Source organism: Lycium ferocissimum, chromosome 4, assembly GCF_029784015.1.
Source record: "Lycium ferocissimum isolate CSIRO_LF1 chromosome 4, AGI_CSIRO_Lferr_CH_V1, whole genome shotgun sequence".
NCBI classification, from domain to species: domain Eukaryota; kingdom Viridiplantae; phylum Streptophyta; class Magnoliopsida; order Solanales; family Solanaceae; genus Lycium; species Lycium ferocissimum.
The window spans coordinates 15,196,948-15,210,383 of record NC_081345.1 but is presented as its reverse complement, the minus strand read 5'-3'; the positions used below and the strand labels follow the sequence as shown (position 1 = coordinate 15,210,383).

The window sequence follows — 13,436 nt, the reverse complement described above, 5'->3', positions numbered from 1 at the left end:
TAATGACTGGATCTTCAACGACGGGATTAACAAATAATTAACGGGCAATTAGCGAAGGGAAAACCTGTCGCTGAAAGAAAATATGACGACCGGAATTTTTGTTGTCACTAAAGGATCTTTAACGACCGGATTGAAATCCGGTCGTTAACTTTTAACGTCGAGGCTTTTAATGACCGGTGATGACCGGATTTTTTCCCGTCGTTATAGACTTTTAGCGACTGGATTTGGACTTTTAACGACTGGATTTCCTTTCGCTAAAGGTCATTTTTCTTGTAGTGGAACTTCTTTGTTTATTCACTAAGGGTTGAAATACTCATGTTGGAGTCTGGAGGGTATTGGCTTTACTTTGTTAAAATCAGTATTGGCTTTACTTTGTTAAAATCAAGTTACTTTCAATAATAAATTTAGTGCTAATCCCCTCAATCCAATTAGTCTGTGCTCAGGTCAGAGTTCTCAATTATCAAAAGTGACCATAAGATGAATAGTCACCGAGTTTAAGAGAATATTTCTAGCGTTTCACCTTATAATTATCCGAAACATGTTTTCTTTTATTTTTCTTCTCTTTGCAATATATGTTATTGGTCAAATTTCCTCCCATGTTAGGTACTTTTGTTTTTGGCGTTTAGCTATGGAGGTGCCGAGGTGGTACTACTATATATGATGTTTCATGTATTAAGTGCAATCTATGTTCCCACCCTATAAGAGATTAGCTTGGTTATGTTTCGAAACGGTCTTACTTTCAAAAGACTAAATGGATAAAGATAGCTTTTCTTACTTTAAAAGATAAATTAACTTATCATTTTTTACGACTTAATTTGTTGTTTGTATTTATTTTGTTATTTTTCAGATTTTGGTTCGATGGATTTACTACAAACTAATCAAGCGTTTATGCCAAACTTGAATGACAACAAAATAGAGTATAACTTCTGTTACAAGTTTATAAGGATTGTTGGTTATTTTTTGGTATGTATTTGCCTGACTAAGTTTTCCAAAACATGCACTATTTTCAGAGTTTTAAGCTTGCAAGTTACTTGTAACGCCTATGGAAGGAATGGTCTACACCACAGTACTGTTCATGGAGAATGATTTGGATGATTTCGTTAGGCGAGAAGGATGAATGTTACGGTAGGATGAATCATTCGGACAAACATATGAATATATACCATGATTATGAATTCATCAACATAACATGTGGCCATATATATATATATATATAAGTGATGTGGCACCCCTATTAGATCATCATTGATATTTATTTATTTTTGTCAGCTTTTTGACATTTTTCTCTTATATTCCCTCAAAATATTTACTGAAAATTAAAAACATTCTATCAATTAGTCTATAATTGTCCACATTCATTAACTGAATTAAAGGAAAATTAATGAATAAAGAATTAGTGGAGAGTAAAAGCAATTATAAGAAGTTACTATCGTTACTAAATCCCGTGACTTAAGTTGATTAGTATATGAATATACTTTCTTCTGATTACAATTTGAGGCTTTTTAGGTTAAATTATGATTATATTGTTAGCAAATGTGACTGAGCAATGTCATGTTCTACTATTTCGTCTTGCAGGTTCTAATTCCTCTAAAATTTCCATTTTTGTGTTCTAACAAGTGTAAGTATTCCATCTTATAGTTGTTGGAAAAGCAGTGTTGATACCCTTTATACTCCAAGATCTGAAGGCGAAAGTTTGTTCCCTCCAATGTTAAGTCCTTCTCTTTTAATGGATTGAAGAGTGCAACAAGGAATTTTAGACCTAACAGAGGAAGGAGAGGAAAGAAGATGTGTCTAAGCTTTTAAATTTCAGATGAACACTTCAAGGGTCCATTGAAATGTGTTGGAGGATATAATACTGTAAGGGTCTTGACCTCTTATTTGAGTATCAATCTATATGTGTTCATGAGAAGCATATGCCTTTTTTTATATACCTATTATTTTTATTTGGCATTGCAATTCTTCTGAGATTTTAATTTTCTTTGTTTTTGTATCAAATTGATGTTCTTAGAAAGAGGCTTGAGGCTAACAAATACGTGTTGTGTTTTTATTCCCTTTTTTATCGCTCTCCATATTGCTCACTTACATTTCAGTATATCTACAATTTTTTTTTCATTTTAGTCATGTTAGTTTTATATTTTGTACAATTATTATCGTAAAATATTATTTTCGTAAGAATAATTACTCTCTTTGTGTCAATCTATGTGAAGGGATTCTGAGTCAAAACACTCAATTTTGACTTTTCAACATAGCTAATGATTTAAAATATTTTAAGTTTGGAAAAATTGTAGGCAAAGCAAAAATTATTTAACTTTCCAAACAACAATACTTTTACATTACATAAAATAAGATGAGGGGGTAATTTAGATTAAATGTGTGGACTTCACCATTTTACTTATTTACTTTTTTTTTTTTTTTTGTTATTTCCATTTTTCTTTCATTAAATCTATGATTTTATATTTGTTGAGAATTATTTTTTACGACCGCGCGAAGCGAGGACAAGTATACTAGTTGGTTATAAAGGACTACATATTTTAGCTTATTGCTTAAGAATATATCATCTCTCATTCGATCGAGGTTAAATTTGTTTAGCTTAATTTTATTTACCATTTAGTATTTACTTTGATAATTTAATAAAATTAATTGATAATGTTATGGTTGGAGAATAGAGTAAATATAGCATTACGGAGAGTAAACAATATTAATTCTTTAGTTAGAAATTCTTTTATTTTCACAACCGCGCGAAGCGCTGACAAATTCCCTAGTTAAACATATAAATGGCATGAGAAGGTGTCACTAGCATTAAAATAATAGGAGATATAAAGGAGTTTTCACTACATGCACTCGGGTCTCTATCCAAACCATATCCGCAAGTGCTAAATAGTAAAATAAACTTACACATACTCAAAGCTCAAATTGAAATGCAAATAATAAAATGAAGGTCTCATTTTTACATATTATTATTATTAATGTATTTTTCACTTTAACTTTCATTCATGACATGAGTTGAGCTTAAATGGGTAAACATGATTAATGAAGAATTATATAGTTGACTCTAACTTGTTAAGGACTGAAGCGTAATTATTAATGTTATTGATAAAACTACAAAATATTTATCAAATATAACAAAAATATTTTTAGATAACTTGACCAAAAAATTGTGATTTTCCAAAGCACTGTTATATAAAGTTATTTTGATAAATATCAAAATAAGCCGTTCTTAAAATTTTGGCCAAACAAACTTTTTTAGATTTAATTAACATAAGGAAAAGGTCTATAGGATTTGTACATAAATTTTCTCAACCATGTTCAAGCTCAGATAGAAGGAAGTACTATTTTAGATACTCTATTTGTTCCAAAAGTGGAACAAGAATCGAATAATTTAAACTTTTTTTTTTATTTTTTTTTATTTTTTTATGTGAGTTAAGACATGGATTCTTTAACTTTATGAAGGAGGATTTACATAGTTATAACGAGATGCATAAATACTAAAAATCACATATTTTATGTAATTGCAACTATTGGAAAACATTGACTTTTCAAATCATTTTACCTAATATATTTTGGCATATATAGTTGTTAGTTGGAAAGAATTAATTACATTTTTTAGTTTTTATATTGTTGACCTTAAATTTTATTTAGGTAAAATGTTTCCGAATCTCGACAAAATTGGCATGTTTTATTTATTATAAATTTAAAATTTTGCTCAGTCCTAATTACTTTTGGGCATATGTAGCCTCAAACTCTCTTTATCAATCTCACTTGTGATGGGGGGAGACAGATGCGTTACGGCGTGAATTAATTTGTCATACATAACATTTTTAAAAATTAAATCTATTTTATTATCTTTTAACTATGTTACTTTGCAGGTCAAAATTATAAGGAACTTGGATTGAACTTCATTAATTAGGATGGCTTGTTTTTTCAGATAAGAGCGATGGAGCTTCAATCAAATTTTTAATAGATTTGGTCCTTAAAAAAATACAAACAGTTGAAATTAATTTTTATTGCATCTTAAAGACAAAGAACACAATTGAAATTCCATTTTTTTAAAATTTGACGCGCCTAAAAGATAGTGTATTCATGCTCTTTGCTATATTAATGTCTAGGGGGTTAAGACAATCAAATTGCCAAATTTAGGGAGATAATAAGAACAAAAGATAATTTAACTGTGCAACTAAGGACCCGTTTGGCCATGAGAATTTTTCACTTTTTTCGGAATTATTTTCCTGGAATTAGCGTTTGGCCATGAAAATTCCAAATACAACTTGAAATTGTATTTGAAATTTGAAAAAAACACCTAAAAACCTATTTTCACTTTTTTCACTTTCAATACGTTCAAACAACCAGAAATTCTTTGCAAAAAGTATAACCAAACACAACTCCATCTTAAACTCCAACTTCAAAATTCCAAAAAAAAGTGAAAAATATTTGATTTCCATGGCCAAATGCCTACTAAATAAAATATGCCAAATTTAGAAGGGTCCCGAAGATTTATTTACTTTTATTGAATTAACATGCTTGTTATAAGCTCCAAAAAGTAAATAACCATGAATATGCTCTTTGTTATATAATTTATGGGTGAAAATCGTTCACACATCTTAATTTTGTTTTAAGAATCAAAGTCCCTCTTTAACTTTGAGTAATTGACAATCTCTTGTCCTAGATTATGGTGTAGATAATAAAATTTGCGTCGAGAAAATAATAATCAAGATAGGAAAATATCGCAACAATCGTTGTATTTGATTTCAGAATATGTGTGTTACAATCTCTATGATTCCTCTGATTCGTCTTTTCAATAATAAATTCAAGGGCTTTTGAGTTTGATCTTGAGCTTGATGGATTTGATCTCGACTTGTACTTGAATTCAAGGGCTTTTGAGCTTAATGTTGAATCTGGTGGACTTGATCTTGAACTTGTGCTTGGATTTAGGGGCTTGAAGCTTGATCTTGAATCTTCGTCTGGATCTCTAGAACTTCTAGAGGAATACTTGAATGTTTGAATGCTTTTAGCTTGTAGAGAAATCTACTTGCGTTTGATCCACGAGCTCTCTTTGGCTTCCTGTTAGAATTTCTGGTCCCTTTTTCTGAATTATGAGGCCCCTATTTATAGTTGTAGAATGGAGGAGTTGTGATAAAGACGAACTCCTTTCGGCCAATCACATTTCAGTTGACATGGCGATATTTGATTGGTCAGAACATGTCACTTGTACACATAGCGCATCTTCATTGGCCTTTGATTTGACTAGGCATGCTGCATCATTTTGACATGTGGCACGATCCTATTGGCTCCTTCGTTTGACTTGGCGTACCACGTCATTTGACACGTGGCACCAAGCTGGGCCTCTTGGAAAAGACATCATCTTGGGCTTAACAAAATGAGCTCGTCATTTATAGCCCAATTAAATGGGCTAGTCCAATGCATTTGGACCTTTTTAATTAAATTCATAATTATTCGACTTAAACAATTAATCCAATTACATTAGCCCACGATTTATTTGAACTAATATATCTTGAATTTAATATAATCCAAAATTATTGTACGAATTTGAATTTAATAAAATTTACACCATTACAAATGCCCCCTGCTTCAAGTCTTGTTGAAGTGTAAACTTTTAAAGACTAGACTTGAAGTATTAATAATGGCAATTCACTTTTTTTCTGTGTGTAAATTGAGGCAATTTACAACTTAGACATCTCACCTTGTCGAAAACTAAGATGACTTATAGCTTTTGTTCATGGTATTTAACGTCTGCGTGTGACCACTTTTGCATCTGAAGGTCATTAACTTGTTTCACGTGTTATGCATACTCTTCAAGTGATGAATTCTTAGACTTTCAAAGCCGAAAAGGAATCAAATCTTCAGGGAACTTTTGCTTGGACATGGAGTGTCCAGCAACCGAATCTGATCCCACATCGACTAGATATATTTTAGTCCTATCTTTCACCAACTATATAAATCCCTCTTCATGTTCATCTGGCATCACTCAACACGTCCTCAAGTCAATTTAACTTCGAGTTTTGACGATCAAGAATTGCTGAAGCGAAGGTAATTTTCTTCCCTTTTTTTTTTTCGTTTAATGTTCCCTTTTTCTTTTGCAGCAGAGGATCTGTTTTTGAACCACAATAACGGAATGTCCTTATCGACAGAATGCCCCCCATATCAACGGAGTGTTCTTATCGACGGAATGTCCTTATCGATAGTGTCCTTATCGATGAAACGAAATGCCCACTTTGACGGATTGTCCTTATCGACGAAGTGTCCCTATCGACGGTATCTTTATCAATGTAATGTCCTTATCGACGGAATGCCCGCTTTGACGAAGTGTCCCTATCGATGAAATTTTCATATCTGCAGAAAATCCATTTCGATGGAGTGTTCTTATTGACGGAATGCCCACTTTGATGAAATGTCCTTATCGACGGAATGCCCTTATAGACAGAATATCAAAGGATAAATCCATGACGCCAAATGTCCATATCGACGGAATATCAAAGGACTAATCCACAACGCCACATGACCATATCAACGGAATACCAAAGGATAAATCCACGACGCCAAATGTCCATATCGACGGAATACCAAAGGACTAATCCATGACGCCACATGACCATATCAACAGAATATCAAAGGATAAATCCACGATGCTAAATGTCCATATCGACGGAATATCAAAGACAAATTCACAAACTAATCAGCTTAGGGTGCGAGAGATTAGCATTGCCTCCGACACCTTGAGACTGACAAGTTTGGCTCCTTTTATTGACGGATCCGCAAAAAGGACATCTTAAGGTGCAAAGGAATATAAATTATCCACCTTAAGACTGGAAATTTAGAAGGCCTCAGCTTGAAGACTATACTTGGCGAACTTTAAATACTTCAACTTGCCCCGTGGTGGACTTGAAACTCCAACTTGAAGACTCGACGGATTTGGAGACTTCAACTTGCAGACATAGAGGATTTGAAACTTCAACTTGAAAACTTCCCACATTTTAAGAGTTCAACTTGCAAAAATGGTGGATTTGAAACTTCAACTTGAAGACTTGCTTTTAAGACTTCAACTTGCAGACATGGTGGATTTGAAACTTCAACTTGAAGACTTGCTGGATTTTAAGACTTCAACTTGCAGACATGGTGGATTTGAAACTTCAACTTGAAGACTTGCTCGATTTTAAGACTTCAACTTGCAGACGTGGTGGATTTGAAACTTCAACTTGAAGTCTTCCTCTATTTTAAGACTTCAACTTGCAGATGTAGTGGCTTTGGACTTCAATTTGAAGAATTGGTGGATTTGAGGACTTCAACTTGCTAAATTGACCACTTGCTAAGAGATTGTAGTAATCCCGTTGGAGAAACTCATTTCTATGAAGATTTGCCCCCATTAAACCATCAGCATTTAGTGAAGGTCCCTATTTCAATGAAATGGTGCTTATGTATATGATTTACATATGTCTGGCCGGGTGGATTTTATTCCGTCATACTTCACTCAAACAACATATAGAGTGATTTTTTTGTTTTTAAACTCATGAGACTGAGCTTAGAATGAAACTCTAAGCGGCTTATGTACCTCGGTGAAGAGGATCAAGTCATTCCGTAGTTTAGAAAAATGAGTTTTTTTCGTGTCCTAACTTTTGCCTAGGCTGCCTCTCACGAGGTTTCAACCTAGCGGACATTTTTTTTTTGTGTCCTAACTTTTGCCTAGGTCACCTCTCGCGAGGTTTTCAATCTAACAGACTGATTTTTTTTTGGGGTCGTGCACAGTTTATACTCTTGCGGGCCAGGAGTAATATGCAGTTTATGCTCGTACGTCAATGAGCATCATCTTGCTTCAAGGATAGTACTTCTTCAAGAACTTTGCATTGATAGGACCGATCCTTATGCCATCCGTATCAACAAATTTGTTAGCGCCACTTGAATATGCTTCTTGTACGACATATGGTCCGTCCCATTTTGAGGTAAATTTTCCCCCAGACTTATGGGAATCGATGACGGGTCTTCTTCTTTGCAAGGACTTGATCTCCCACTTGGAAGGACCTCAAGCGAACCTTTTTGTTGAAGGAACAAGATAGAAGGGCTTGATAACATTCAAGATTTTGTTGAGCCTCCAGCCTTTTCTCATCAAGTGCTTCTAAATCTACAAGAAACAATCGAGCATTTTCCTCTTCGGTGAACCCTTCTTGAATAGTAAGTCGTAAAGAAGGTATTGGCGCTCAAGCGGTAGTACTGCTTCAACTCCTTAAGCAAGTGAGTATGGGGTTGCTTGCGTTGGTGTGCGGTAAGTCATCCTATATGCCCACAAAGCTTCTTTCATTCGATCATGACAATCTCGTTTGGACTTGGAGACAACCTTCTTCAACAAGTTATACAAAGTCTTATTGAACGCTTCGGACTAGACCGTTGGCGGCGTGATACATAGAAGATTTTCCGCTTGAAATCGAAGAGATCATAAATCTTGTTCATCAATTTGTTATCAAATGGCTTGCCATTGTCCGTTATTAAGTAATGAGGAATGCCGAAACGGTAGATGATGTTTACTCGGATGAAGTTCGTAATATTCTCCTTCTTCACTTCTTTAAGAGCGACAACTTTGGCCCATTTTGAGAAGTAATCAGTTGCATCCAAGATGTACAAGTGTCCACCAGATGATTTCAGCAACGGACCAACGACGTCCAACCCCAAAGCGTCAAATGGACAAGATGCGATAGTCGGGTGTAATGCTTCGGGCGGCTAATGTATAAAATTCGCATGAAACTGACAAGCCTTGCATCTTCAAGCATAGTCCAAGCAATCTTTCACCATTTCTGACCAATAATATCTCATCCTTTTTATGTGGAAGTGGAGCTTTAGTCCAGATTGATGTGATCCACATACTCCAGAATGTGCTTCTTGCAAAGCTTGGACTACTTCATCCTCCCCCAAACATCGTAAGAGTACTCCCTCAAAAGATCTTCTATATAAAATATCCTTGTAGTAAAGGAATTGAGGTGCACGACGATGAATTTCAGCTCTTCTTCTTGAGTCATCTGGTAGTATCCCATAACTCAAGTAGTCAATGATGAGTTGTCACTAGTCAATGATAGAGACTTGATTCGAACTTGCCTTCTCATCGTCAAGCAGAATCTTATTTTCATTAGCCAGCTGCATAACTCTGTACTTGAAGACAAAGAACTTCTCAAAAGGGTGACCCACAAGTCGATGATACTTGCAATAGTTCGGGTCGTTTGTTCTTCCAGGTTCATTGGGCTGCTTCATCTCTGGTAACTCGATGAGTTTCAGTTCAAGCAGTTCATCAAAAATTTTAGGGACATCAGAATCCAGGAAGGGGTATTCTCTTTCTTGCATCTCCTTCAAGGTCGAGTTTCGGCTTGTGTTGTCTTGGAAGGAAGTTGCTTTCATACTCTGCTTCTTGCTCACCTTCGTAGTAAACATTACAGGCGAGACATTGATATTCATGGACTCTTTGTTGTCACTCTTGGGAATGAAATTGCTCCATTTCTTGGGCTCCTGCTTGTCCTTTCCTTTGCGAGAGTCGTAGACATGCATTACTTCATTTCCATTGGAAGACATGCTCAACTCCATGTCATGACCACGAATAGCTAGTTCTTCAAAAGACTTTGGCTTAATTCCTTGCAAGATGTAATGAAGCCCCCAATGCATTCATTGGATACATATCTCTATCACAGAAGCTTCGCTGAGCCTATCTTTGTAGTTTAGACTTGCATTTCTCCATCGATTGATGAAGTCGATAACTGGTTCGTCCTTCCTTTGGCGAGTGCTTGTAAGTTTGACCTTGTTCACGGTACGCCTTGTGCTATAAAAGTGATTGAGGAACTCTTGCTCTAGGTGCTCCCAACTATCGATAGAATTAGGCTCAAGATCAGTGTACCAGTCAAAGGCATTTCCCTTGAGGGAGCGGACGAACTGCTTGACAAGATAGTCTCCATAGGTCCCAGCATTGTTACATGTTTCAACAAAATGTGCAACATGTTGCTTTGGATTTCCCTTACCTTCAAATTGTCGAAATTTGGGAGGTTTATAACCGGCGGGCATCTTGAGGCTACCAATTCTTGTAGTGTACGGATTTCCGTAAGTAAAAGAAGACTTGGGAGAAAATTCGTACATATCCTTGATAGTCCCTTCGATGAACTCCTTTAGTCGGTCAAGTGAAGTCATCCCTTCAGAAGAAACTGGAATTTCCTTGGTAGGCGATGCTTGTTTTGCATGAGGTTCAGTCTCTTGTGTTTCTGGACCCTTCCCAGGTGCGTGGCTGGATTCTCCTTCCATTAATCCATCTATCTTGTCCATCAACTTCTCAATCCGAGCATCTTGATTTTGTACATGCTTGGCCAAGCCGTCGATTACCTTTGTCAAGTTTGCTAGTGTCTCCTCCATAGATGAAGCGTTAGTTACCATTGCTTGCATAATTGTTGGGGATGTTGGAGAATAGCATGGATTGTCGCATAAGTTGATCTTTGACTGGCTTACTTCATGTGGTATGAGTGGAGAGGATCTGTCACTTGGAGTATTATCATCTTTCTTCATAGCAGAAATCTTGGATCCAGAGGGATCAAGTAGAGCTAGAGTCTTCTTAATCTTTTCAGCAATGCTGCTTCTTTCCTCCGATGCATTAGTAGAGGATCTTGCTACTTTTGGGGGTGAAGATCCGAAAACATGAGTTGTTGCGGATGACGCTTGGAGTGCTTGTTGTCCCAACATGCTTGCTTTGCTCCTCTTAACTGGTCCAATGCTACCGAAGGTAATGTCGAGGATGCTTTCGACATTAGCAGAGAACTTGGAGTTAGCAACCTTGGAGGAAATTGATTTGGAGTTGATCTTCTCTGAAGTCATTTCAATGTTCTTGAGCTTTGATGAAAGAAAAGTTGAGATGAGAGGTAGACATTGTCCCACTGGCCGTGCCAGAATTTGTAGACAATAAAATTCGCGTCGCGAAAATAGTAATCACGACAGGAAAATATTGCAACAATCGTTATATTTGATTTCAAATATGAGTGTTACAATCTCTATGATTCCTCTAATTCGTCTTTTCAATAATAAATTCAAGGGCTTTTGAGCTTGATCTTGAACTTGATGGATTTGATCTAGACTTATACTTGAATTCAAGGGGTTTTAAGCTTAATCTTGAATCTGGTGGTCTTGATCTTGAACTTGTGCTTGGATTTAGGGGCTTGAAGCTTGATCTTGAATCTTCGCCTGGATCTCTAGAACTTCTAGAGAAATACTTGAATGCTTTTAGCTTGTAGAGAATTCTGCGTCGTTTGATTCACGAGCTCTCTCTGGCTTCTTGTTAGAATTTTACGGTCCTTTTTACTATATTATGAGGCCCCTATTTATAGTTGTAGGATGGAGGAGCTGTGATAAGGCGAACTCCTTTAGGCCAATCAGATCTCAGTTGACATGACGATATTTGATTGGTCAGAGCATGTCACTTGCACATGTGGCGCATCTTCATTAGCCTTTGATTTGACTAGGTATGCTGCATCATTTGACAAGTGGCATGATCCTATTGGCTCCTTCGTTTGACTTGGCGTACCACGTCATTTGACACGTGGCACCAAGCTGGGCCTCTTGGAAAAGACATCATCTTGGGCTTAAAAAAATGAGCTCGTCATTTATAGCCTAATTAATTGGGCTAGCCCAATGCATTTGGACCTTTATAATTAAATCTATATATATTGGAGTTAAACAATTAATCCAATTACATTAGCCCACGATTTATTTGGACTAATATATCTTGAATTTAATATAATCCAAAATTATTGTAAGGATTTGAATTTAATAAAATTTAGACCACTACATATGCAATGTCTTTCATGCTTTTGACATTTTCAATTATCTATCCATATGATATATTTTTATATTATATATGATGTTTTATTTTTTCCACCTATGTGTTTTACCTCCAATTTAAATAATGTTATATCTTATTATTGATTTTGATTTTAGTTCATTAACATTTATAAATAATGTAATGTTTTTATTTATTTGTTACAAAATCTACTGTTATTACTTATAATGGTTTTTAATACATATTATCATTGATTTTAATTTGAGTTCATTAGCATGTATAAATAATGCATTTCTTTTATTTATTTATTACAAAATCTTCTACTATTTCTTATAATTATTATTTTAACATATTATGTGCATTAAGTATATACTCCCTCTGTCCCATATTACTTGTTCACTTTCCTTTTTACACGCCCTTCAAGAAATCATAAATAAAAGTGTATTTTTACCACATTACTCCTATCTCTCTCCAATAAATTGCACTCTAATCAATATTGGTTACTTTAAAAAACAATTAATGCTAGGGTCAAAATAGGAAAATCTTAATTAATTCTATCTTGGTTTTGTAAATGGACAAACATTTTAGGACTGATATATTTAGTAATGTGGACAACTAATATGAGACGGAGGGAGTATGTAAGTAGATATGAATATCTTTCGTTGTTGTGTACACACACAGGGGCATATCGGTAGACTCCTCACTCTAGATCATGTATAATAATGCTACTTCCTCCAACCCAACATAAATGCATTTTTGAGACTTTATCTTTGATTCAGAATTTTTTTCACCAAGAGGTTATTAAGTAAAAAATTTCAAAGTTATCTTTCTTTTTATAGTTTTTTCAAATCCCAGCACTCGCCATTTCAACTTTAGTAAGACATAAGAGAATATAGTCAAATAATCCTTTGATTAATGCTATTAATTAAATATTCTTAATGGTGTGCCACATATAAAAAATTCATTTATTTTTGGAATAGAGGGAGTACATTTCTAAAATTACTTAACTATGCATATGTGCACCCAAGCTCAAAGAGTCCTATGGGGCAATACTTATTGGGTGCACTTTTATAAATGAAACTGTGGTTTCAAATCCCACGTCTATCTTGTTGTTTTGCTTTTCTTTTTCTAGAATTGAGCCCCGAGATTCATATTTCACGTTTGACTTGTTGTATTTTTCTTTCTTTTTCTAGAATGGAGTCCACCCGTTAGGATGTGCATGTTTTGTGTCTCATCTTGTATTTTACTTAAGTACTTTTTTTTTTCTTTCTTTCTTTGCTTTCGAAATTCCCAAAATTGACACATTGAAATCCATATTCTTCTTCTGTCATTTTTTTCAAGTTTGTACAATTAAACCATTTGTTTATATTAAAATGAGCAGCGGTGAAGGGTATAATAAGTCAATGGGTTCAATGATCAATCCTAATATTTTAGATACATAGTATATACTTATGTGAAAATTTTCAATAAAATTAGTTTTGAAAATATATTTCAAAGGGATACTGTTGAGTTCACGCTAAGAACCTAAAGGTCACCCCGAAAACTAGTGTACCCACCTTCTTAAAATCGTAAATACACCTCTCTTATTCTCTATCAAGCCCTTAGCACAAAGCATTCTGCATCACAAAAAATC

General features: G+C 35.0%; 1 long non-coding RNA gene across 1 annotated transcript; it reads left to right on the top strand.

The window, feature by feature from the left end:
* Nucleotides 1–277: 277 nt before the first annotated feature.
* On the top strand, nt 278–2,030 carry LOC132054388 (uncharacterized). Its single transcript, XR_009414282.1, has 4 exons — nt 278–332; nt 848–917; nt 1,011–1,125; nt 1,639–2,030. It is a non-coding gene; the product is annotated as an uncharacterized LOC132054388 (long non-coding RNA).
* The last annotated feature ends 11,406 nt before the right edge of the window (nt 2,031–13,436 follow it).